The sequence below is a fragment of the Cupressus sempervirens genome, chromosome 5 (assembly GCF_028749045.1).
Source record: "Cupressus sempervirens isolate cs-2001-9-10 chromosome 5, ASM2874904v1, whole genome shotgun sequence".
Classification (NCBI taxonomy): Eukaryota; Viridiplantae; Streptophyta; class Pinopsida; order Cupressales; family Cupressaceae; genus Cupressus; species Cupressus sempervirens.
The window spans coordinates 668,678,995-668,704,448 of NC_143122.1; positions in this window are offsets into that span (position 1 = coordinate 668,678,995).

Consider the following 25,454-nt stretch of genomic DNA (forward strand, 5'->3'; position numbering starts at 1 on the left):
ATTCACACCTAATACTAACTGAATGAACCTAAAAAGATAAGTGATTTGTTCTCACCCATGCCTTGAGTGCTTGTATAGGCTAGGATGGGAGTAGTGAGATGCATGGTTGCGACCTTGCATTCCATAGTATGCCTCGTCAGTATGAGAGGATACTAGTGGCTGCATGAGATCAATATGGACCCGTGGAGTTTAGCTAACTGCCAGGGTAACTTGTACGTGATAAATGCGATGACACTTTCCTGCTTGCATAGTAGGTTCCTACATGTCATTGTGTGCCTCTGGGATTAGATGTCAGATTTTGTGTTTGGAACCTTTGAGTTAGTTTTCTTTTAGGATTCTTGGAATTATATAGATTTTTGCTATGATTTTGTTAGCCTGTTTGGGACTTGAGATTATCTCCTCAGCATGGTGGGAGTGGACCACTTAGGTGCCATGCGGTTGGGTGGTAGTGTTTTTCCACTCTTATCATTTGAGATTCATTGAGACATCGTGGCTGATGCGTCCTTCATGATGGTGGATGTGTATCCTTTTCATTGATGATTAGCGTATGTTAGATGATGTATCTAATGCTTATATTTGCATGTTAGATTACTTTTTGCATATGATGTTGTATATGTTAGGAGTGACATTCCTACTATGTTAGTACCGATGATCTCTTCGATGATTTGGAATGTTATGCATGGAGGGATGGCTAGGATCCATGATGGTCTAATGATGCTATTTACAGTTGGGAGGAACCGTGCACTTAATTTATTATGTTTGATCTTTATGATGGATGTATATGTCTTCTATGATGATGTATCATGAGTATCATGTGACTATCTTTACTTTGATGTATCATGGATTAGAATAGGATGATGTACCTTATTCTACGTATGTATATTCTTTGAGCTTGTCATACCCTGTGACATGTTCAGTGGATGATTGAGCATTTGAAATGTAATGTATAAATATTGGACTTATCATTATTATTTCATGTGGATGATGTACTAGATGGATTCATTAATGTTAGTTTTTTGGATGTAATTCAATGTTAAGGGATCTTAAAGAATGTAACCAATTGTGTATGTTATGTTTACTTTTAGATGGACATTGCTATTACTTCCGTTATTATTCATAAGTTATATGTGGTATTTACTTTCATGTTTTAAAAAAAAAAAATGCTACTAAACTTAGTGAAATTCTAGGTTAATTCTTTGGATCCCTTGGCGGGGCATTACACTATATGGAAACATAAATATTTGTATAATGCCCCTTCTCTTTCTGATTTCTTCTTGTATCCCAATGTTATTTCCCCTTCTTCTATTTGGGGGGCTATGCAAGGTGCAAAGAATATCTTAAGTGAAGGGTGCTCATGGAAAGGTGGAAATCAGCATACGATCTAGTTTTGGGAAGATTCTTGGATTTTGGACCATTCATTGATAGAAGATTTTGAGAATAGGACCTACACTAATCAATGCAAGTAGTTATATGGTATTCATGTGGAAAATTATTGGACCAATAATTGCTGGGTTAGTCTTACTAACATTAGCCAAGACTTCAATAATATCTAGATAATTTTGAATGCTTACTACTTATATCCCTATAAGGAGGACATAATGTTATGGAGGAATGATGCTAATGGGAGTTTCAAAGTCTCCTCTATATTTAGATCTAAAGAAAAAGGACCTATCTCATTATGGTCTATAGCTTGGATTAAAGGTCTAACTCCCAAAATCAATATTTTTTTATTGGATTCTATTACATAATAAAATTCTAACCCAGGACAATTTGCAAAAAAGAGAGATAAATGTGGTCAACCATTGCTATCTATGCAAGAAATACTTAGAGAATAGGGATCACTTGTTTTTAAACTACAATTATAGCCAAAATGTGTGGAGCTACATCTTCATTTTTTGGAATATTTCTTGGGTTCATCACAATAAAACTGAGTACTATTTTTAGAGATGGAATTGCCTAGCTAAGGACAGTAATGTGGACTATTTATGGAAAATCACCCTTCCTCACTTGTGTTGGAGAATTTGGAAAGAAAGAAATAATAGAATTTTTAGAGAGAAAGAAATGCCTGAATGGGTTCTAGGTCATAACATCATCAGAGAAATAAAGGAACATTTCAAATCTCAAAAAACTATGCCTGATGGTTTGTTGATTGAAAATCCTATGCATAATACATGACCCAAAAAGAAGATGGAGGATTGAAGGTCAAGTGTTAAATGGAAGGCTCCTTCGAGGGGATGGATTAAGAGGAATTTTGATGGGACTACTAAGGGAAACCCTAGAAAAGTATGGTGTGAACGAATTAGAAGGGATCATTCAGGTAACACTATTGATGCTATTGCATTTCCTATTGGCATATCAACCAGCCATAGAGCTAAAACCACTACTACCCTTTATACCATGAGACTAGATATGGAAACTGGAAGTAGGTACCTTTGGATGGAAGGTGATTCCCTAAAAATCATAAATATTCTCAATGACAAAACCCCAAGTACATGGACTATAGAGGATAGTATGATGGAAATTAAAGCCCTAACGACTAATTTTGAAAAAGTCACCTTTTCCCATTCTTATTAGGAAGGTAATGCCATTTTTTATTAGCTTGCTAGAAGGGTTGTGCAAGGGAATAGAATGCTGAGGTGGCACAATGAACTTAGGAATATCATGGATTTAAAATCACTCATTAAGTATGATGGTACATTTGCAACGAAGGGAAAGATCCTCCAAGATCAGTAATTTAATTATAATTGAAAGAGGGTCTACAAAGGGGTGTATTACAATCACTAGGATGTACTTCATTGCTATTATTATCTAGGTGTGGCATGAAGGAAGATTAATGAAATCCTTGTTAACTTTTGAGAGTATTTTGGCTTGCTTCATTTTGTCTCTTTTTTTGGGTTTATCATTCTTAGAGACACACATTGTTTGAAAATGGGGGGAGAGCTGAGGAAACAAGAGCCCAAAAATTGCAAAAATTGGAAGGAAAAAGCCTCCTTCTAGCAAATTCTTGAGAAAGGAAATGTGACTCCTTACTTGGAGTGACTGCATGGCTTCAAACTACATATTACTGAAGGTTTCTTTAAGAACTAGTTTGAGGATAGGGTAACTTTGCATGGTTTCATAGTTCATCTCATAGAGGACTTCATTGCTAAAGTGATTGGTCTCCCAAAGGATGGATTGGAATACAACAAGGAAATGACCATCTCTAATGCCACCTTTAAGAAGTTTTTGAAAACTGAAGAAGAAGAGAAAAAGTTGGAGAAGAATGGGGACTTTTATGAGCTTAACTAGATAAAGGAAATATGGAGGGATGTCTTATCTTGACTTCGTGAATATTTTATTTTAGATGGAAGATCCAAAATAGTCCACAAGTTCCATTTCATTTTTCTAAACCATTTTTAGTATAAAGATAGAATTTATTTTCCTTTCTATCTGAGGTTTTCATTATTAAAAAGCCTCCAAGCCCATAAGAAGAAAGACACTCACCCTATCCTTCATGAAGGCCTCATTCTCTTAATTGAGAATTACTACAAGAGAAAGGCAATTGTTGTTTCCCCTATTTCAAATAAGAAAAGGGGATCAACAAGTGAATCCCAGTCTAGAAAGAGCAAAAGGGATGAAGGACAGAATGTGAAGAAGAAATTAGTGATTAAGGATACTCCCCCAAAAAATGTTGAGGGTATTACTGAGTCCTCTAATAAAGATGAAGTTAAAAATGTAGAGATAGAGGAAGACATAGAGATGGGGGATATTAGTTCTAATTTATAGGGTTATCCTGGTAATAAAAATGAGATCGAGAAGAATGATGTTGAGGAAAGTTGGGAAAAAGATGAAGGGTTAGGTAATAATAGTTATGAAGATAACTAGGGTGGTGAAACCCAAATATTTGGAGAGGAGAATGTGGAGGAGATGATTAAGGAAAGTGCCAATACTTCTAGTTTGTGCTGCTGGAAACTTAGGTGGGAAATATACTTGAAAAATTGAAGGAATATCAACAAGGTCTTCGACATATGATTAAGGAAAGTGCCAATACTTCTAGTTTGTGTGTGGTTGAGACAAGTCTGGGGAAGAAAACCAATGAGGATATTATGTCTCCTAGAGGACCAAGTTAAAAAAGGACTAGGTTGAGCTCGCAGAAGAAGGCTGCTGAAGTTACTGATGGTACTAGCTTTACCCTTGCTAATACTACTCTTAGTACTGCTAATGTGGTGAAGGAGGCTACCAAGATGATCAAGGAATTGTAGTAGTGGTTTGGTTTTTCTATTTTTGGTTTTAGTTTTCTATTTGATAAGCTTTGTTAAACTTGTAGGTTCTAGGTCCTTGTAAAACCTGGTCACATTTTTTGGATACATTCTGTGGTTTCAGGTACCTGTAAAACCTAATTTTGTGTTAGTTTTTTGGTCTTAGGATCTTGTGTCCTAGTTATGCTATGTTTGAACATCTTTTTTACTATTGTTAGGGGTTTTAGGTCCCCTCAAAACCTATTTTAACCTTAATCTAAAACAAGACAAAACATCATTGACTCACTCAACTAGCCTCAATCCAGGAGTATAGATTCTACATGAATCCTAGTGTCCATTAAACAATAACAAAGGTCCAAAAGAAATAATAACATCAGATATAAAATAACTCAACCAAACACAAAGTTAGGAGTATGGATGTGGCATGCATCCCAAGGAAAACATAAAAGTGCAAGAATGGTCTAACTAACATCCTATGAATAATCCAAGTCCATGACCAAAATCATGCCAAGAAAACCCAAGAAAACTAGGTGGCATGCAAAATGAGGTAAAAATCCAAAAAATTGGAAAACTTCAAAATTGAAACCCATTTGATCTTTGGGTACAAAAGTCAAAAAAAATTGATAAAATTTGGGCTTAGACACTGTATGCAAAAATAACCAACATAAGGGTGCAAAAATCCAAACCCCCATCCTAAAAATAGGGAAAATGTTCATACCTAACCAACTGAGTAGAACTAGCAAACAAAAATGGAGGGGAACACTAGTTCTCAACCTCCTAATAAACAACTACAAAAATAGAAGCTAAAATGGAGCAAAAACAATAAAATGGGAGAGCCCTACCTTACAACCAAAAGGGAAAAATGGGAATATAAACCATAAAATAAAAATCTTACAAAAGTAGTAAAAAATCATGGCAATCTAAGGTCTCCCTGAGCTAGATCCAATGAGACCAACCTTGTGAGAATCTCACAACCGCAACTCTCACAAAAAACATAATAGTAAATCATCATGAGGAGGGAATTAAATTCCTTTTTCAATACTTATTCACTTTTTGAGTGAATATTCAATTAGGGTAAATAACCAACCAACCTAGTTAAACCCTGAATTGACCCAACCAAAAATAGGGTATTCCTAGAAATAGGAATTCATCTATGGCAAAGCTGATAGAAATTAAATTCAATAAAAATAAAGCCCAAAAACTCCAAAATCACAAAAATTTCCTTAACAACTTTTGCAATAATGTGAACCTCTAAATGCACAGACACACTCACTAGTCTAATAACATACTTCAAATGATTTCATCTTTAATAATCATTGAAAGAATTAATTAAACAATTAAAGTAAGGATATGTCAACTATATAGGGACAATATTAGTAAAATATGAATGGTTGAATCACTAACTCCATGTGCCAATGCCAGGGATTTAAGTCCTACACACTAAACAACATGATCAAGTGCAATTGCATATAATAACATAACTGAAGAAATAAATATATTAAATCACCTTATTTAACCATTTATTTAATTATACTAAAATAATCCATATACATCACTCACATTTGTATTAATCATAACAACATAAAAATGAAGTATATAACCATAGCATTAAATCCATCACATAACATAATAAGAAATATGTCCAAATATTTGATAATCAAATGTCATCATAGACCTACTGTCATCTCAAAATGGAATCATCATGCAATATGATCAACCTAATAACATAGTAGTCTAGCATCAATGATACTAAAATCAAAGTATAACGTCTGACATTTAGGTCATCTCAAATGTAACACATAACATGAGTAACAAGTATCTCTAGGATCAAAATATAACAAGGTAAATATCAATAGGACATAACCAATGAACCTAACCTGGACAATCTATTTCTAATTATTTAAGCATTTAATAATGGTAGTTTAAAATGTGTTAAAAGGGCACTTAAAACACATAAGTGAACACATTCATATACATGACTACTCACTACTATAGGAACCTAGTTCAATGTAGTAGGGTAGTAGTATATAGTTCAATCTCTGCACACATCTCAAGGTAATCATGAAACAACATCATGATACCACATCGATCTTGGTAACCACTAGCACAAACCTTAGTGAACCATCTAACACATCATAATCTCATAACTTAGCCATAAGTATAAGCAAAGTAACTTAAATAGTAACCTAAATCAAATCACCTCATGTGTGTAGATAACTAATGGTCCCAATCATGATCCCTTCTCAAGGAGAAATCAACAAAGTTGCATCCATTGGGATGACTTATAGAAGTCAAATGGGAAAGGCACTACATAGGGTATGAGGTAACCCTTTCCACTTGAAAATCTTGAATTCCTCCTTCAAAACTCCCTCATCACACAATTTTTCATATGCCTCTAAAATCTCATAGTCACCAACTTCTCCTATCTTACACATGTAACAACTTTATACATCATGGATCATGATAGATTTTGGTGGTATCGAGGATAACACCCCCATTGAGTCACCGTTCATTGCGATGTCAAGAATTATCATAAAATTTAGGTGGAGGACAAGTCTCACTCTTCACTATTGAATGTTCCTTACCTCTATTCCCTGGCTCTTTCCACTCGATGATGAATCTTATATCTTTTTTTGCTAGGGATTCAAAAACTTCTTTCATATAAGAAAATTGATAGTACTCAAATCTTTGCTCAATTAAACTTTTGTTCCACATTTTCTCTTAATAGCCTTAAGATCTCATTCGTAAATCCATTTGTGCTCTCAAATTATTAATGCAAGGTGTAACAAATGTTTTCAATTTTCTACTATATTTTCTCTTTTTTCTTGAATTAGGGTCTTCATTAATGTTGTGTACTCTAGTTGGTAGAAGCCAGTTGTTTTGATTGATATTGTACCTTTGAACTCTATTTCCACTATATTTTTTTGGTCTACTCCATCTAACTTGACCTATACACCAATTTTCCATCTAAAGAGCTCAATCCATATTGCAATGCTCACTCAATATAAACAATTTTATTGATGTTCAACACTAACTATGTATATGATTATTTTTCACTTGTATTTTCATAGATCTATTCTATTTCATCTTTTCTTAAGTAGATATGAACTTTAGCATATTTTATGTTAGGAATTGATGTAAGATATATTATTAAGTATATAGTTCCTTACCTACCATTCTTGATTAGTTTGAGATGTTGTGATCACTTTCTCCATTGGATTTGGTGATCTTAACTCCATTCATTCCATTGTTTCCATCCTCTACCTTCCTCTTCTAGGTTTGATTCATCTCTTTCCTTGCTTTTTCAATTTCCACATTGCATTTACCCTTGGTGTGATTATGATTCAATGCTAGTAGTTGGGTTCTATAGTTTTTGCTTGAATGTCCAAACTTATGACATTTGGAACATACATTATTAGGTATATAATTCAATATTTGGTTAGTCCAATAGGGCCCTATCTGTGATATACATTCATATTCTCTATGTCCATAATTTTAACAATTATAACAATAGCCTTCAAATCTAGGTCTAGTAGATATGTTGTTCATCCTTGATTTGTATTCATGCATTTGATTTCATTGCTTCTTATAGTAAAAATAATAGCTACTAAACTTAGGTTTAGGGTTTTGCATACCATTTTTCTTGTGCAGATGTTTCTAGTATGACGAAGTATTCCACAATGATAACATGGGTTGTATTTTTTCTTTCCATTTCTCAGTTCTCCACTGTTGGATGATTCTCTTTTCTTAGTAGATGAATATTTATTTGTATGAATTGATTCAAAAGTATTACCAGATGATTTCATTAATTCTTCAAAGTATTTCATTGCTTCCTTTAGCTTGTTCAATTTTTGGACACAAGTTGTTCTTAGTATTTAGTTCATTCCTCAATAAGTCATTCTATGATATCAAATTTTCTATTTCTATATCATTTTTGTTGAAGTCTGAATTTGTAAGCATCAGTTAATTCATCATGTCTAGTTGAGTATTTATAATCATTTTCACATCAAATGTCCTTTCTTCAAGTCTAATTGCATTTTCCTTTTTTCTTCTTCAATAATAACCTTGTTCTCCTTCATCTTTCTTTATTTGTTCAGTAATTTCACATAGCCTTGTTGACTAGATGTCGTGTTCCCTATTTAGTCCTCTAACTTCTTCATTCGGGATATAGTTCTTTTCTAGTAGACCTACAATTATTGCATCACTCTCACTTGAATTTCTAGTTGTAAATAGTCTTTGAGTTTCAACTTCATAATTCAACTCATTTTGTTGAATATCAAAATCCTTCCTCATTTTTAGGGATTTCTTCAGTTCCTATCTTGTAATTTCAAGTTGTTACAACATGAGCTGGATGTTAATCACCTAATTATCAATAATTTTTCCAATTTATAAGTCTCCATCCTCGAGATCTGAACTCCCAAGCTATTAGATTTTTCAAGAAAACCTTCTCTTTGATACCAATTGTTAGAAGTCTTGATTGGGAAACTAAGATACTAAGACATGGAGGGGGTGAATCAAGATCTGTAGCACTTTTTACTTTTAACAATACTATAGTACATTCACCATATTTACCATCTCATATCTAATACATAAAAAATGACTTATAAAATCAAATTGTAGTAATATGTAGATCTAATCTATTAATCCCATGCATAAAGTGTAACAACATAACATAGAGATTTGGTTACCCATAAACCCTCCCAGATGAAGGTAAAATTGGGGTGGGGATGAAACCCACAAATCTTCACTACTGCAATAATAAAGTTAACTTGTTAGCATTACAATAATTGACTATATATGATGATCTACCCTATGAGGGGTTTGCCATGTTAAAGGCATTTGGGACTATTAGGTCTCACCCTCTGAGAAGATTTTACACTTACAACAATTTAAGGAATTGGTTAAGAGATTATCCTGACTCAATTTGTTAAAACTAATTTAGTACCAGACCCTTGATTTACTCTGAAAAGTAGATTTTGGGTCTCCTCTCTTTAATCTAATATAATCTTTGATCTGATATAGCTTTAATATCCTTCACTACTTGATAAGGTTGCTTCCTCTATTCTTCAATAACTCTTATTTCCTTCTCTACAATGTTCATTGTATCACACTTATGCTGCTCTCTGATCACACAAATAGCTTACTTGCTTCTTTTCACTACCATATCTTATCAAATAGGGTTTGATTTTCTCTATCTAAAGATTTATTAAATATTTCTAGATGCTTCCTTTTTTTTCCTCTTCATCTGATTGGTTGAGCAATGCTCATAGGGATCTATGATCCTCATCATAAAATGTGTAATCTCTATAAAAACCTCTATAAATATTAAATGTCTCATCCATGTCATCCTAAAGTTGTTCCTTAAGTTTGGCATCATTCCCTACTTGAATTTCAATCTTGCATTTCTCAACACGTACTATCTCTGATATTCAACATTCATTGTACACACTTTTGTTTCCCAACCTCTACTATGCTTGGGGGCTTATGTGCAACTCGACTTCAATATTTTGGAACTGCTCAACAATCATTAGGCTCAACTTATATTAAAAATACTTGATGACCAAAAAATTCCTTGGCTCCTATAGAGCTTGGTATATGCATGTTTATTCATAAGTCCATCACATCGCTTTGCCTATATAGAGTAGCTCAGTTGGAGTGATGGTCATTTGACTCATTTTTAGTAAATGACTATGTCACTACTACGTTAGGGTTCCATTTCTAACCTAAATTTTTGTCAATGAGCCAATTTGGGTTGTCAAATTAACTTTTTTTTAGTATAATCCTAATAACGTCAAAATTTTGATGATACTTCATTTTTTTTGTGAAAATTTTGACGTTTTCAAGATATAAATAGAAATAAAAGAAAAGTGAAATACTTCATCATGTTTTTGCATGGATGATTAAAGGTGGGAGGATTCAATGTTGTTTCTTGGGCAAGAGAAATACTAACTACTGCAAGAGAAATGTCTGCCTTAGGCAAGATAATTTATTCATAAGTCCATCACATGGCTTTGCCTATATAGAGTAGCTCAGTTGGAGTGATGGTCATTTGACTCATTTTTAGTAAATGACTATGTAACTACTACATTAGGGTTCCATTTCTAACCTAAATTTTTGTCAACGGGCCAATTTGGGTTGTCAAATTAACTTTTCTTTAATATAATCCTAATAATGTCAAAATTTTGATGATACTTCATTTTTTTTGTGAAAATTTTGATGAGACTTAAGTTTATTGTCAAAATTTTTACGTTTTCAAGATATAAATAGAAATAAAAGAAAAGTGAAATACTTCATTATGTTTTTGCATGGATGATTAAAGGTGGGAGGATTCAATGTTGTTTCTTGGGAAAGACAAATACTAACTACTGCAAGAGAAATGTCTGCCTTAGGAAAGATAATTTTTCAATGTTTTGTTGAGTTGGAAGAATGGTAGGGAAAGTAAAAGTCATTAAAATTTGATTGATTGTGTTATAACATCTTCCACATCTAGATTTTCCATTCATTCAATTTTCCCCTCATTATCCATGTCTCTATGATGATCTTTTTCAATGGAAAAGGATTAAAAAGAAAAGGAAAAGGAAGGGTTTTGTATACACAATGTAGTACAAGTGGCTTACATACAACCACATTGAGGGCTCATGGGAGTAGCAAGAAGCTAGGTTAGTCAGTATAAGTAGCTTGAGATTATTATTATTTTAAAATTTATTTCATAAAAAAATAGATTAAAATAGTCATAAAAGCCCAAAAAAATAGAACCACCAAAATTAATAGTTGGACCTAAAAACCATAAATAGTGGCAAAGAGCATAACTAATAGGTCTTGGGGACCCATCAATTAAGTGGTAGTTAAATTACTAATCAAATTCATATACATACTACCAAATGATTAAACAATGATGAAAAGTGCCTAGATAAGATAACTAGATGGACATGCTCTAGTTTCCCACATATCATGAGTTATTGTCTTATTTTCTGTCTAGGAAAGTGTGTGTCTTCTTCTTGAAGGAATGCATAAGATGATGATGCCTATGGCTTCATCAGGTTAATGGTAGTTTGACATCTTGATCTTCATCAAATGTTATCTAATTGTACAACTATTGTCATAGAGGTTGAAATACTTGATTACATACTAAATAATGAAGATTGTATGTATTATATTTTCAAGTATTTTCTTTGTATTACTAACTATTGTATCTAACTATTACTTGTGGTTGCATGGTTTTGTCTCCCTCTCATTTTTTCATTTGAGCTGATTTTAAAAATTAGGCTTTTGAATTTAATGTTTGGTTTTCTTATGAATTATTCACACCCCCTCATAGTAATAACATACTCCAACAATCCTATCAATGATACCCCACATAGAAAGAAATTGAAATTAATTTCAATTAAGACTATCTTCTAACAATAATGAAGTTGTAAAAGAGAGAGAGAGATGATAACAAAATTTTCTTATTTGCCCCCAATAATTTATAGGAACAATTTAATCAAAACTCTTGTGTCTATATTTGATGTTGGTTGCATTAGTTCAATCATGATGGCTTGAACCTATAATACGAATGAGACACTAAATCCCAAACACTTTGATTATATTGGGTTTTCTAATTTAAAAAAAATAAATTAAATTTTACACTCTTAATTGAAAATCTAACTTATTGTTTGAAATATTCAAAAACTAACCATATCCAAATATGTTGGAATAGATAAAATGGCTCCCTTCTCAACTGGCCTATTTTCTCACTATATTGAAGCATCCTCATTCTATTAGAAGTGACAATATTAAAAAATTGCCTTCAAATTTAAGTCACCTAATGAAAACTTTTCATCCTCTATAAGTATAAAATTGTTCTCAATTTTAAGAATAACAATGCATATACATTTTTTATTTTGAACATCATTATGAATATCATCAAACCAACTACTTTATAATTGGTATTTTTAATAATTTATAGACATTTTAAGATACATTTGATGTTGTGCTTTCATTGATATAAGAAGGCTTAGTTGGGTCTTTAAAAAAGTTTCAATTTTTTAAAAATCTGCTAGCAATAGAACATTACTTAGAGTAGACTTCTTCTTCAAATTCTTTGGGTTGCACCTTTAACATCTTTGACAACTCATCTATTCCTTTGGGCTTTAGATCACTTTAAAAATCTTTTGAAATGTTTGGTGATGACCATATATGGTTATTGGTTCTTTGAAGAAATTTGTGAAAGTTCATTACCACCACCTATCATTAGTGCTAACAATCATTGAGTGTTTCAACAAGTTTTGGAACATGCCAATGAGAAATTTATGATATTTAATTTTTTTGCAAATCTATCTTTCTCTCTAATTTTCTATATGTATCAAGGATGTGCATATAAATGGAGCATGAAAAATGTGACTTGATAGTTCACACGTATTAGTTGAATCACATGATGGCTCATCTTGAAGATATTGAATATTATACCAAAGTTCAAATTTTGACTATTTTGCAATTAGGACCAAGACATGCCAAATGTGATGGACGTACCCTATTTGAGCTTTGACACCTCGAACCATATGAAATTTTTACTATCAATCTATATAGTTTATTTTTCTTGGGGTACTTTACTATCATCAAAGGCCAAGCCTACAAATGAAAAAGCTTCATATCCATGGAATGCCTTAGTTAAAGATATTCAAAAGTCATTTGATAGGTAGTATCATAACAATAATCATCCAAATGCAGCTATCCAACCCATTTATTCACAATTTCGGTTCCCATCTATCTGAGGATGATAATTGGTACTAGGAGTCAATTTTGTCCCTACCAAACAAAATAACTCTTGTTATAATGTGTTGATAAACAAGTCCCTATCATTGGAAATTTTATTAGGGACACTATTCAATCTAAACACTTCTCAAAAAATAAATCAGCAATTATGAGGAAACGGGAATGTTTAGTTTCCCTATCCACTACTATAGATATGCAATTCCTTTGCATTACTACCAGATTGTAGCACTTTTTTACCCTTTAGTAGTCATGTCATGTAACTATAACCATACTTAAGGTTTTATATTGATCATGGACCAATAATGGACTATATACTACCCACAAAAATAGTCAAGAAGAGTACTATTCAATTTACAACACTTCAAAGAAAACTTGAAATGATGTTTCAATAAAATATAACAATCACTAATTTAGTTTAAATTATAGGTACTATATTGTTTTTGGAGTTTCCTTTTATACTCCTTGTAAGTGACCTTAAATTTTATACTTTTGAATGCATTGACCTATTTCAATAGAAATATTCTTTTTTCTTTTTTCCAACATCAATATTGATTAATTATATTGAATAAACCATGCTATTTTATAAAAAATTGTATACCTATAAGTGAAAATAACATGAAAAGTTTTAGATTTTACAAGGGTTTATAAATCCACATGAGGATTAATTTTTTAGCTAATCAATGTGCATCTCTATGTAGTTTGTACCTTGAACAAGTGCCTACTACATTTGAGACATCATATCTTCAATATTATGGGTCAAAAGAGGGATATAGAGGAAATAACCATTTTGAGCCATCACTACCATTGTTAGTTATCTTTCTTAGTTTCTTTACAAAATCCACAAATAACCTTGTGCTCCATACTTGAAGGTGGCTGGTACAATATAGGATTAGGTATAACCTTCTCTATTAACAAAAAATAACTAAGAATTTTCTCACTATTGAACTCAATTAGTACTTCTATCTTCCCAAGAATAAGAATCACATTACAACAAGATCTTACTATCTTGTTACATGAAAATTAAATCAAGCCAAATGTTTTGTAGCATCTATAAGACATATATGGTACCTCATGACTAAAATAGAATTTTCCCAATATACATAAGTAAAACTTTGCAATTTACTCTATGGTTGTCATTACTGGATATTGACAACCCATGTATCAAATTTCCTTAATTCCTTGATAACTCATATTTTAGATTAATGTGAATCATATAAATGATGAATCAACTAATCTGGTTATTCTACTCTCTACGTCTCCAATTCACTACTATAAATATGCAATTTGTTCCCTGTACTCGTGGTTGGAGATGTGGCTTATGTAATTATCCTATAGATTTCATGTGGTGATCTCACCATAGCCTCTTCACTCTCTCCTCTTTACATACACATAAATCAATGATAAAGATAAAATAGGGGGCTACTAAATCAAATCTTTTGTTAAGTTGGGGGAATGGAAGGGAAACTAAAAGTTATAAACTATGCCCCCACCTATATTTTCTTGTCATTCATTCATTTAGTATTCAAAAATTAATATATATTTTGTCTCTTGTTGCACCCTTCTGATCTATGTCTCTAAAATGATAATTTTTAATGAAATATTTTCTTATTATATATATATATATATATATATATATATATATATATATATATATATATATATATATATATATACATTGTATAATTCATTTGGTTTTTTTAGATGCCACCCTTACTGGAGAGATAGTAATACTTAGTTATTTAATTATTTTTTATTATATAGAAGATACTACTAATGGTTGTATGTTTATATTTGATATAATTTTATAGCCCAAATATTTTCCTGTGAAGAAAGTATATGACTAGCAATATGAACCCAAAACAAAATAAGGTGACAATTGCTAGATTGTGGTCTAAGTTCAAAAGAAAAGGTGATGGAAAATGTTTTTATTCTTGCAAAAAGTGAAAGGGCTTAAAGAATCAATAAATTCTAATCACAACAAATAAGAGACATTGTTGGCAACATGATCACATTGAAGGCAAAAAGGGTTTTTGTCCTTTGGTGAATGTGAATTCCCAACTGGTGGAACATGGAGGTGTGAATATAAAAGCACAAGGTAGTTCTCCCATGGGAAAAGATAATCTTGAGGTAGAGAACACAATTGATGATGTTGGTATTGAAGCAACTAATGATGTACTAGAGAAAAGAATTGAAGATGTTACTGGCACAATTGATGAAGATGATGATAGTAGCATATCTAATGACGATGACAAACAAAACCTTGATATACCTGTTATCTTAGATAAATTATGGATGAATAGGGTTTAGAATAATGTCCATGAAAGAGGCCCTAAATGCATATTTTAATCATACATATAAATTATTATGAAATGTGATGTAAATATAGGAGGCTAATATTGAAATGAAGAAATAAAAGGCACTTACCTCTAAAAAAGATTCAACTAAAAACCCTATCAAACAATCTCAACAATTTTTGATATCAATGTGCCTAAATGGAAACTATGAGATCTACAAAACCCATAAATATTTTTCTTTTCTAAGGGTGGGTCAACCTTGACCCAGATAGTGGGGCACAATCTTACCCTGGGGCACAATTGTACCCCAAAATTGTTGAGCTTGACCTGCATTGCTCTGATAAAATTTATGTTTGTAGATCCCACAAATTTGACAAAAATGGTATCCAAAACTACACTTTAATTCATTTTCATGTACTTGTTGTTGACATTGTAGTCAAGTTTGTTTATTAGTTACATACATACTTAATCAGATGATTAGTAGCTACCGAGCTTACAATAAATTTTACAATATTAACCAAGTAATTCAGGCTCTAATGAGTCCTACATTTACTACTAAGTTCCAAGAACAATATTCAATTCACACCAAGTAGTATCTACTAGGTTGGTGATTATCAATGTAAACTAAGCTTCACAGTGTTTACCAAGTTTCTCAGTACAAACTAGGTTTTCTAGTGTTTACCAAGTTCGTAGTTTTAGTAATGTGAAACTAGTTTTGATCGAGTTATACAATATCAACCAAGTGATTTAGTTTATATCAAGCTCACAGTGATAGTGTTGACTGAGCTATGTACTTTCAACCAAGTGATACAGTTTATATGTTGAGTAGTGTTCACCAAGTCACTAGTGTAGTCTAAGTTCAGACTACTTGGAATTGATCAGTATGAATTGATCTTCTATGTCTATCAAGTACATGACGATGTTGAGTGTTCACAATGGTTGCAAGTGTCAAAACCTCATAGAGTTTGTCTTTAGAACTTGAGTACTAGCAGTTTGGCCAACTTTGTGTATTTTGGTAAAACTTGTATTATAGCTGACTTTGATGAATATTAAATTGGATTTGTATATATGTAATGTATTATATCACATCCAAAGAAAATAGATGAATGATATGAATACATAAAGATATATATAAGAGAAAAAGTGTGAAGGCTACAAGAAGTATAAGGAGTAGTAAAGATTTATCTATCATACCAAGGTGATCATTATACTCCAAAAGAATCTCATTTAGCAAATCAAGATTTCAGATCAAAGATCAACCACTAGTTCATTCTAATAGGTGGAATAGTTAAATCCTTTCATAAGGTAGACTTAAAAGTCTTTTGTAAATATCTTTACCAAGTGCATATTTTACTGTATGTTTGTAAATCCTTTTGCAAGGTGGACCTAGTAGTTCTTCTTGCTCCTAATAGGATAGATCATATGAAGTCATCATTGTAAGCCTTAACAAGCCAACTTTATAGTACATTACTAAAACTTGTGGGTATCATGCCCACCCTAGTTTTACTTTCTATTTAGAAGGTTTTTGGGTTACCATATTTTGTGTCAAAGTGTTATGAAAGTTTTAATGCTTTCAATTTTTCATGCATGCAATTAGATTAAAATACTCATGAAGGTTTAATTAGTGAATTAAGATTAAGTTTTATTGGTTACTAATTCACCCCTCCCCTCTCAGTAACTAAGCTTATCTTATATTTCCAACAATTGGTATCAAAGCTTTGTGGTTCTCAAAGAAGAAGTTTAACAACTTGAGCAAAGATGAGAGGCAATGGAAGTATTCAAACTTGAAAAGACTATTTACAATGAAAAGATAGATTTGGAATTGTCTATTGGGAAACTTAAGAAAGAAAAGGAGAAAATCTCTCAATCCCTAAAAAGAAGAAACGATCTTATAGTACAGATGAATGACAAATTGTACACTAGAGAAAGAATTGAAGATATCCATTTAGAAAGTACCTCAAATGAAGCTAGTGATGCAATTAGAGAACTATTAGAAAAGAATGGTAACCTTCAAGAAGAAGTTAGAAAGCTGAAAAGAGAAAAATAAATTCAGTTAGTAAGATTGTGTGAAGTCATAGAAGAGAAAAATAAGATAAAAGAAGAGATAGAAGGAAATAATAATGAAATTCAGCATCTATCCCTTCAATAAGTAGACTTCATTGATTAGCTTACTTAATGAAAATGAAGAAATTATAAATCTAAGATCAGAGAATGAAAGATTGTAAAATGATCTAAATACTAAAAAGAAAACCAATAAGAGGATGATGGAATCTCAACTAGACTAATGAGGCCAAATATTTCCTTTATTTCATGATAGTTTTAAAACACTTTGTTGATACTTTGTTTTATCTTTGTCAAAACATTTATGGACCTATGTTTACCAAAACCTATGATAAACCTATGGGTAGATACTATGCCATCTTTTACTAGTATTATATATATTATGCAACATTTCATATAATTATCAAAATGTGTGTTCTTATATTTGAATTTAATTTGATAAATGATTATTTGCAAACATGTCTCTACATAATAACTAACCTATTAACAATGAAGTTGAAAGATGATTGGAAGAATTCAAAGATGAGTGCCAATAGAATTCAAGGAGAAAAGAACGCTAAGGTGTAGCCATGGTGGAAGAAATTTGTAATGATTCCAAAGGACATGACAACGAGTATGGAGGAGCTATCAAGACTTACTGCATTCTCTGTATTTATTCCTATGGTGAGCAGATGTTCAAACTTTATTATTCTTGCCTTAAACCATTATCTCTTCTTCCCGCCTTGAGTTATTATTTTCCTTCTTTCTCTCCTACCGATTTAAAGCTAGGTCATATACTTTTCTATTATGGGAATAAGTGTCAATCTCCTATATATAAGAATCGACCCAAGTGTTTTAGTTTAGCCAGTTAGAAGAAAGAGTTTATGAGAATAGACTATTAATTTTTACAGTTTCCATGTATTGTTCCCATGTAATGAATTTCTAAAATGTAATGAAATAGTTTTTGGCTTCTATCTTGTGTTAGTAGTTTATTTGAAGTTGACCAAGGGGTCCCACTTGGAAGGTGGATTAGATTAGGTTAGAATAGATTTATTTCCAAGCATTCTTAGTATTGTAAGTAGAAGTTGTAAGTTCCTTCCTGTAGCATCACACTTCATGAATGTTCCTATAGCATATGTGAGAACAGATATAGTGGATGAACTGAGTTGGAATATTTGTTAGCCTTTCATTGTATTTCTAGTATTCATAGAGTTAAGTGTGTTAGTTTCTTGCAACAATAGTGTAAGTTCTTTTCCTTGTATTTTACTTTCTTGCAGCATAAGCTTAGTGACTCATCAAGAGACCTAGTGCACATGTTGTGCCGACTATTTCAAGTATACATCCCTAGGTTGACAAGATCAAATGCACATCATAGTGGGAAAAATAGTCCTTAGTTTGAATATATTATTCCTAAGCATGGCCTAAAGCATGACTATGATACACCTATTGTGAGGCGGACCATTTTCGGCATTGTTGGTAGGGATGGTGTCAAGCAAGGAGCATTTTTGAGTCATTGTTCTTAGATAGATTTTTTAAAAAGAAATTTCTAGTTTTGAAGCTTCTTTCACCAATGTGAAAAGTTTAATTGCATGCATCGAAGAGGAAGACAATGAGATGAATATGGCAGATTTCTTCCACAGGAGTCTATTAATTTGAATGAAGAAATTGAAGAAGAAGAAGTTGAGTTATCTTTTGAAGACACAAGCCCTATTTTTCTGACAACATCATCATCAAGAGCTGAACCAATAGATACAAGTGATCTTCAACCTTTTACTAAAGTTTTGGCTAGTTTTCTTAATAACGCTACTCTGAATCCACTAGTTGTTAATCATCTGGTACCCAATGTCCCTTTTCAACAACAACCTCATAATCTAATACCTCTAGTAATGGCATAACCTACTTTTCCATTTCCTCTCCCAAGCCTTGTAAATACTGATAATCTCAAGAATATACCTACAACAGTCCTTCCAAAGTTCTATGGCCTTGCAACCAGAGACCCTGACACTTTCTTGTTTGAATTTGATATACTTTGTCATAGTTTTGACTACAACACTAATGTCCATAAGCTTAAATTGTTTCCAACAATATTGAAAGGATCAGCTCTATGATGGTTCATGGGCTTAGGAGCCAATGCAATAGGAAGTTGGGATGAAATGCAAACTCTATTTCTAGATAAGTACAAAGAGTATTGCAAAGCATCTGGTTCAAGAGCAGATGGTGTCTTTAAGATATCTCAGACGGAGGAAGAAACATTGGAATACTATGCTTCACATTTCTTATATACACTATAGAAGAACCCTCAGCATGTGTTGTCTAGGGACTCACAAAAGTTAGTCTTTCTAAGAGGTGTGAATGATGACTATATAGAAGCACTAGACTTGATGGCTAGTGGTGATGTATATCAAGCTTCTTGGGAGGACCTCAAGAAGATATATTAGAACTATTCAAGGTCAACCATGAAGAAAGGCCAAGGACCTTGTTCCATAGTCACTAAAAGAATTAGTCAAGGTATTTCAAAGCTCGAGATATCTAACCTATTGTCAGATTTCAAACAAGAAATCATCAATGATGTTGCTACATGTCTTGACATAATGACTGCAAAGAAGAAGTATGAAAAAGCTGAGCTACAATAGCCAAATACTACCCTAATTGTCGAAAGAAAAAGAAGGATTGCCAATGTAAATTGGTCACAAGCATGGAGAACCAACATCTTCCAATTAAGTACATCAAGATAGATTGAGATGATGAGCAAGTATTTTTTTTTGCTCAACACCAACCATGGGCCCAACATCAAGGTATGCCTCAAGACCCTTTGCAAAATTCAAATTCATATGGTAATCAATGGTAAAACCGTAATCCCCAAGGTCCTCCACAATATCAACCTAATTGGAGCAATGTTGGGAAAAACAACCAGCAACAACCCCAATGGCCTCAGAATTTCCAATCACCCTAGCCTAACCAATAGAGTAACCAATCGAAGAACCAACAGAACTATTGGTAGAACTAGTAGAACCAATGGAAACTACCGCAAGGGAATTGGCAGTCTACAAACCAATGGAGGGGATCTCAACAATGGCCTAACCAAAATACTGGTACTCCACAATTACCACCTCCAATTAAACAACCTACTCTAATGCCACCATGTACAAATCCTAGAACTTAAAAGCATACACAGTTACCTACACAACTTCACCCAAACCCAAATAGCCAATAGCCACAACAACCCATGTATAGTGTTGATGCTCAATAATATCCTTCTTATGCTTTGGGTGTTGTAGATATACATCTAAGATCTGATACAACTTTACCAGCACCTAAACCAGCTCTTATAACTAAAATACCGGACCCTCTTGTAGCATTAGAACCCTCAGTTGCTAAAACAATTAACCCAACCAATGTTACCATGTCAACCCAAGCTCAACTGGTAGTGGAACCTCTTTTTCTAAAAAAGTTTATACAAAGAAAACCTATACAAGTAGAGGAACAACCTTTTGATATTATTGATCAATTGAAAAAAATACATGTCCAAATACCCCTATTTCAAGCCATTAAGGATGTTCCAATGTATGGAAAAGCCATTAGAGATGCTTGCCTAAAGAAGCCTAGAAGGAAGAAAAAGGACCCCACCACAATCCATGTTGTGGGACAATTAGCTGACATCATGTTAGGGAAATTGATCGCACCAAAATATTCTAATCTAGGAAGTCCAGTAGTGAATGTCAGTATAAATGGTCAGTTTGTTAAAAATGCTTTAATAGATCTTGGAGCTACTATAAATTTCATGACCAAGGATACTATGAAGAAGTTGAAATTAGAAGGACTAAGGGCTACCCCAAAAATTCTGCAACTTGCAGATAGTTCTATTGTCACCCTTGATGGGATTATAGAAAACATAGTTGTAACCTTAGATTCTCTAGAATATCCTATAGACTTTAGGATTTTATCCCCCAAAGTTAATCTATTTGGTTACCCTGTTATCCTAGGTCGACCATAGTTAGCCATAGCTGATGCAAATATAAGTTGTAGATCAGGGAATATGACCATATCAAATAGCCAAGCAACAAAGAAATTTGATTTATATCCTCCAGCCCAACCATTACCAGATTTGAGCACATCTATATGGCAAGATTTAGGGGATGAAGAAGAAGAGTTAAATTCTATAGTATAGTTCATGATGTTGCATAGACAATCTTTTCTAAAAATTCAAGAGGAAGATTTAGTACTTTAGAGTATCCTTACTAATAGTTGTGTGGGAGAAAAAGATGTATCTAAAAGATTTGTGTTGGAATTAATCACATATGAAGAATGTGATAAGAATTGTACTTTTCTCAAAGAACCTAATATTATTCATCCACTCTTACTGTGTGAATTAGAAGCAAGTCCAATCTCTGAAGCTGCTATGATAGAATCCACCACTATTGTTGAACTAACTAAAGGTCATAATCTCCATGTTAATCCCAAATTAACACCCACATAGATGGAATAGTTAAAAGAATTTCTTCAAAGGCATGAAAAGGCCTTTGCATGGGACTATAGTGATATGAAAGGGTTGATTCCTACATTGTGCACCCATAGGATATATATCAATGAAGGATTTCTACCACTCTGTCAACCCCAGAGAAGGATAAACCCAAGCGTTAGAGAGATAGTTAAAACTGAATTGCAAAAATTGCTTGATGTTGGTTTTATTTATGCAATATTTGAAAGTAGATTGGTGTCCCCCCTAGTCATATTGCCTAAAAAAGGAGGAAAATGGAGAATTTTTGTGGATTACAGAGAATTGAACAAGGCCACCAAAAAGGATCACTTTCCTTTACCATTTATAGACCAAGTTCTGGACAGTCTAGCTGGAAAGAAGTATTTTTATTTTATAGATGGTTATAGTGGTTTTAAAAAAATTAGTATTGCTCCTGAAAACCAAGAAAAAACCACATTTACATGTCCATGGGGCACTTTTGCATACTTTGTTTTACCATTTGGTCTATGTAATGCTCCTACAACATTACAACGAGTAATTATTAGCATTTTTGCTAATATATCACATGATTGTATGGAAATATGTATGGATGATTTCACAACATTTGGAGTCACTTTTGAGGAAGGAATGATGAATCTTGAAAAGGTTTTGGCAAGGTGTCAAGAACATAATTTGGCACTTAATAGTGAAAAGTGTTTCATGCTCATGCAAGAAGGCATGGTACTTGGTCATTTCATATTAGTTGCAGGAATACAAGTGGATCTAGCTAAGATAGAGGTAATTCAAACATTGCCCATACCTACAAAATCAAATGATGTAAGATCTTTTCTAGGTCATGCTGGATATTACAGACATTTCATAAAAGTCTTTAGCAAAATAGCTAGTCACTTGTATGAGTTACTCACAAAAGAAGTTGAATTTAGTTAGACATCTAAATGTGATGAAGCCTTTCTATAGCTTAAGAAACTTTTGACTACAACCCCAGTTTTACAAGGTCTTAATTGGAATTTACCTTTTCAAATATATATAGATGCCTTTGATTATGCCATAGTGTAGTCCTAGCATAGCAATCCAAAAATCTTGAAAATACAATCTATTATATTAGCAAAAGCCTTCATGGACCATAATTAAACTACATAGTGACAGAAAAAGAATTGCTAGCAGTAGTTTATGCCCTAAAAAAATTTTGGCATTACATAACTAGCTATTCCATATTTGTTCATACTGATCATGCAACAATTAAATATCTCATAAATAAACTTTCTATGACCAGAAAATTAGCAAGATCATTACTATTGTTGCAAGAATTTGATATAACTATTGTTGATAAGCCTGAAAAAGCCAATGTTGTAGCTGATTATTTATCAAGAATCCATCATGATGATATTGATAGTACTTTGGTAGATGATGCATTTTTGGATGAGCATTTATTTCATATTTCTATTCAAACTCCATGGTATGTAGACATTGCTAACTACATTGTAGTTAATAAAATACCAAAACATTTTTCTTACAAGGAAAAGAAGTTGCTTGTAGAGAAAAGTTTCCATTTCTCCTAGATAGATAATCTCTTGTTTTACACTGGACCTGATCAAGTTATGAGAAGCTGTGTGAGAGAGTATGAGACATATGATATTCTACATGCATGTCATAATGAACCATGCGGAGGACACTTTGCAACAAAAAGAACAGCCTTGAAAATCTTGACAACTAGTTATTATTGGCCTACACTTAACAAGGATGCAACCAACTATACACAGAAGTGTGACAAATGTCAAAGGATGGGCCAACTAACAAGCACATATGAAATGGAGGATTAACACTAGTTGATAAATGGGGCATGAACTTAATTGGTCCAATTGATCCTCCATCTAATGGAAAATCATATATTCTTGTGTGCACTAATTACCTGACAAAATGGGTTGAAGTCAAGGCCATGAAGCATGCTCATGATAAAAAAGTTGCTAAATTTTTGTATGAAGAAATTTTTACTCTCTATGGTGTACCCAAAGAGCTAGTCACTTATCAAGGTGCACAATTTACCTCTAATCTAATCTCAAAATTGATGAAATAGTATAACATTAGGCACCAAAAATCTAGTCCTTATCACCCTCAAGCTAATGGACAAGCAAATGTCACAAACTGTGAACTGGAGAACATCCTAACAAAAATGGTTCATCTACATCATAGGGATTGGACCAGTAGATTACAAGAAGCTATTTGGGCTTATAGAACAACATGGAAGACTACTATAGGATTCACACCATTTGAGCTCCTATATGGAAAGGTAGCAATGCTACCCATTGAATTTGAACATAAAACTTTGAGAACTACAATGGAGCCAGAAATTGAACTTCCTATAGCACAAAGAGAACATCTTCTACATCTTAACTCTCTAGATGAAATGCACAAAGATTCTTTGGAATGCATTGAACTTATATAGAAACAAAGGAAAGAATGGCATGATTCTCATATTATCAGTAAACAATTTCAAGTTGGTGACTGGGAACTACTATATGACTCCAGATTTAAAGGTATGTTAGGAAAACTACAGACAAGATGGATGGGTCCATATGAAATTAGTCATGTGTTTGATAATGGAGCTATTCAATTAACGACCATTGATCTAGTATCTTTAAAATTAATAGTCAATGGTCATAGAATCAAATTATATAAATGGCCCCCAAAAAAAGAAGACTTCCTACAACAGTTCTAGCTGCCCAATTCAAATACAAACAAGGTAACTCTTTTTGTAGTCGAAGGTGTCAACCTTCTGCTTGCCACTCTTCAACATTAGTTTCTTTGTGCATGCTCATAATAAAGACTTTATGTCCACATAAAGTTCACTTTGTCATTCACTTTCTCATTCCATCTCATCTCTTTACCTTCCACCCATCCACCTCATCTCATTTCTTTATCTTCCATCCACCCACTTTCCACGTCATCAATTTCTCATGTTTTCAATAAACCTCATGATATGCTAATGGATGCTGCCAATGATGATATCACTTCTTCCACCTTTTTTTTGGGTATGTGTGATGATTAGTTAATAGGTATACCATTTTCAAATTATAATTCACTTATAGTCCACAAATTTTGTTAATTATATTTAATACTGCATAGTTTATATGATGGTGGCATTATGATAGTCCCTTACCCATACTAGGTTTGACAAGTGTGGACACTTGTCCATATTTAGCAAGGGGCAAGGAAGGTCACTAATAGCTAATGACATTTCTATTTATCTATGAAGATTTTTCCAAATCTTAGTATCTCCTTCATTGATGGAATTTAATTGCCATAAGTACACAAGTGAGGTGTCATACCCCTTATTTTTGAATGATTTTATTGCCAGGCTGTATTGTGACTTGTGTTTAAATTTTATGTGATCTGTACCCCATTTTTGAATGATTCTCACACATATCCATGATTTACCTTCATTAAAGCCATATTATTGTGCATAACAATTCGTTATGACATTAATTGCCTGTTGAAACAAAGAAATGTGAATTGAGTCTGTAAAACAACAAAACAAATTGAATTCAAAATGGAGAAAATAGAGTAGATAGAGAAAGTATTAAGAAAATGGGTGGACAGTTGCAGAGGAAAGAACCGGTGGAACATGCTATGTTGCTCCCAAATGTAGAGGCC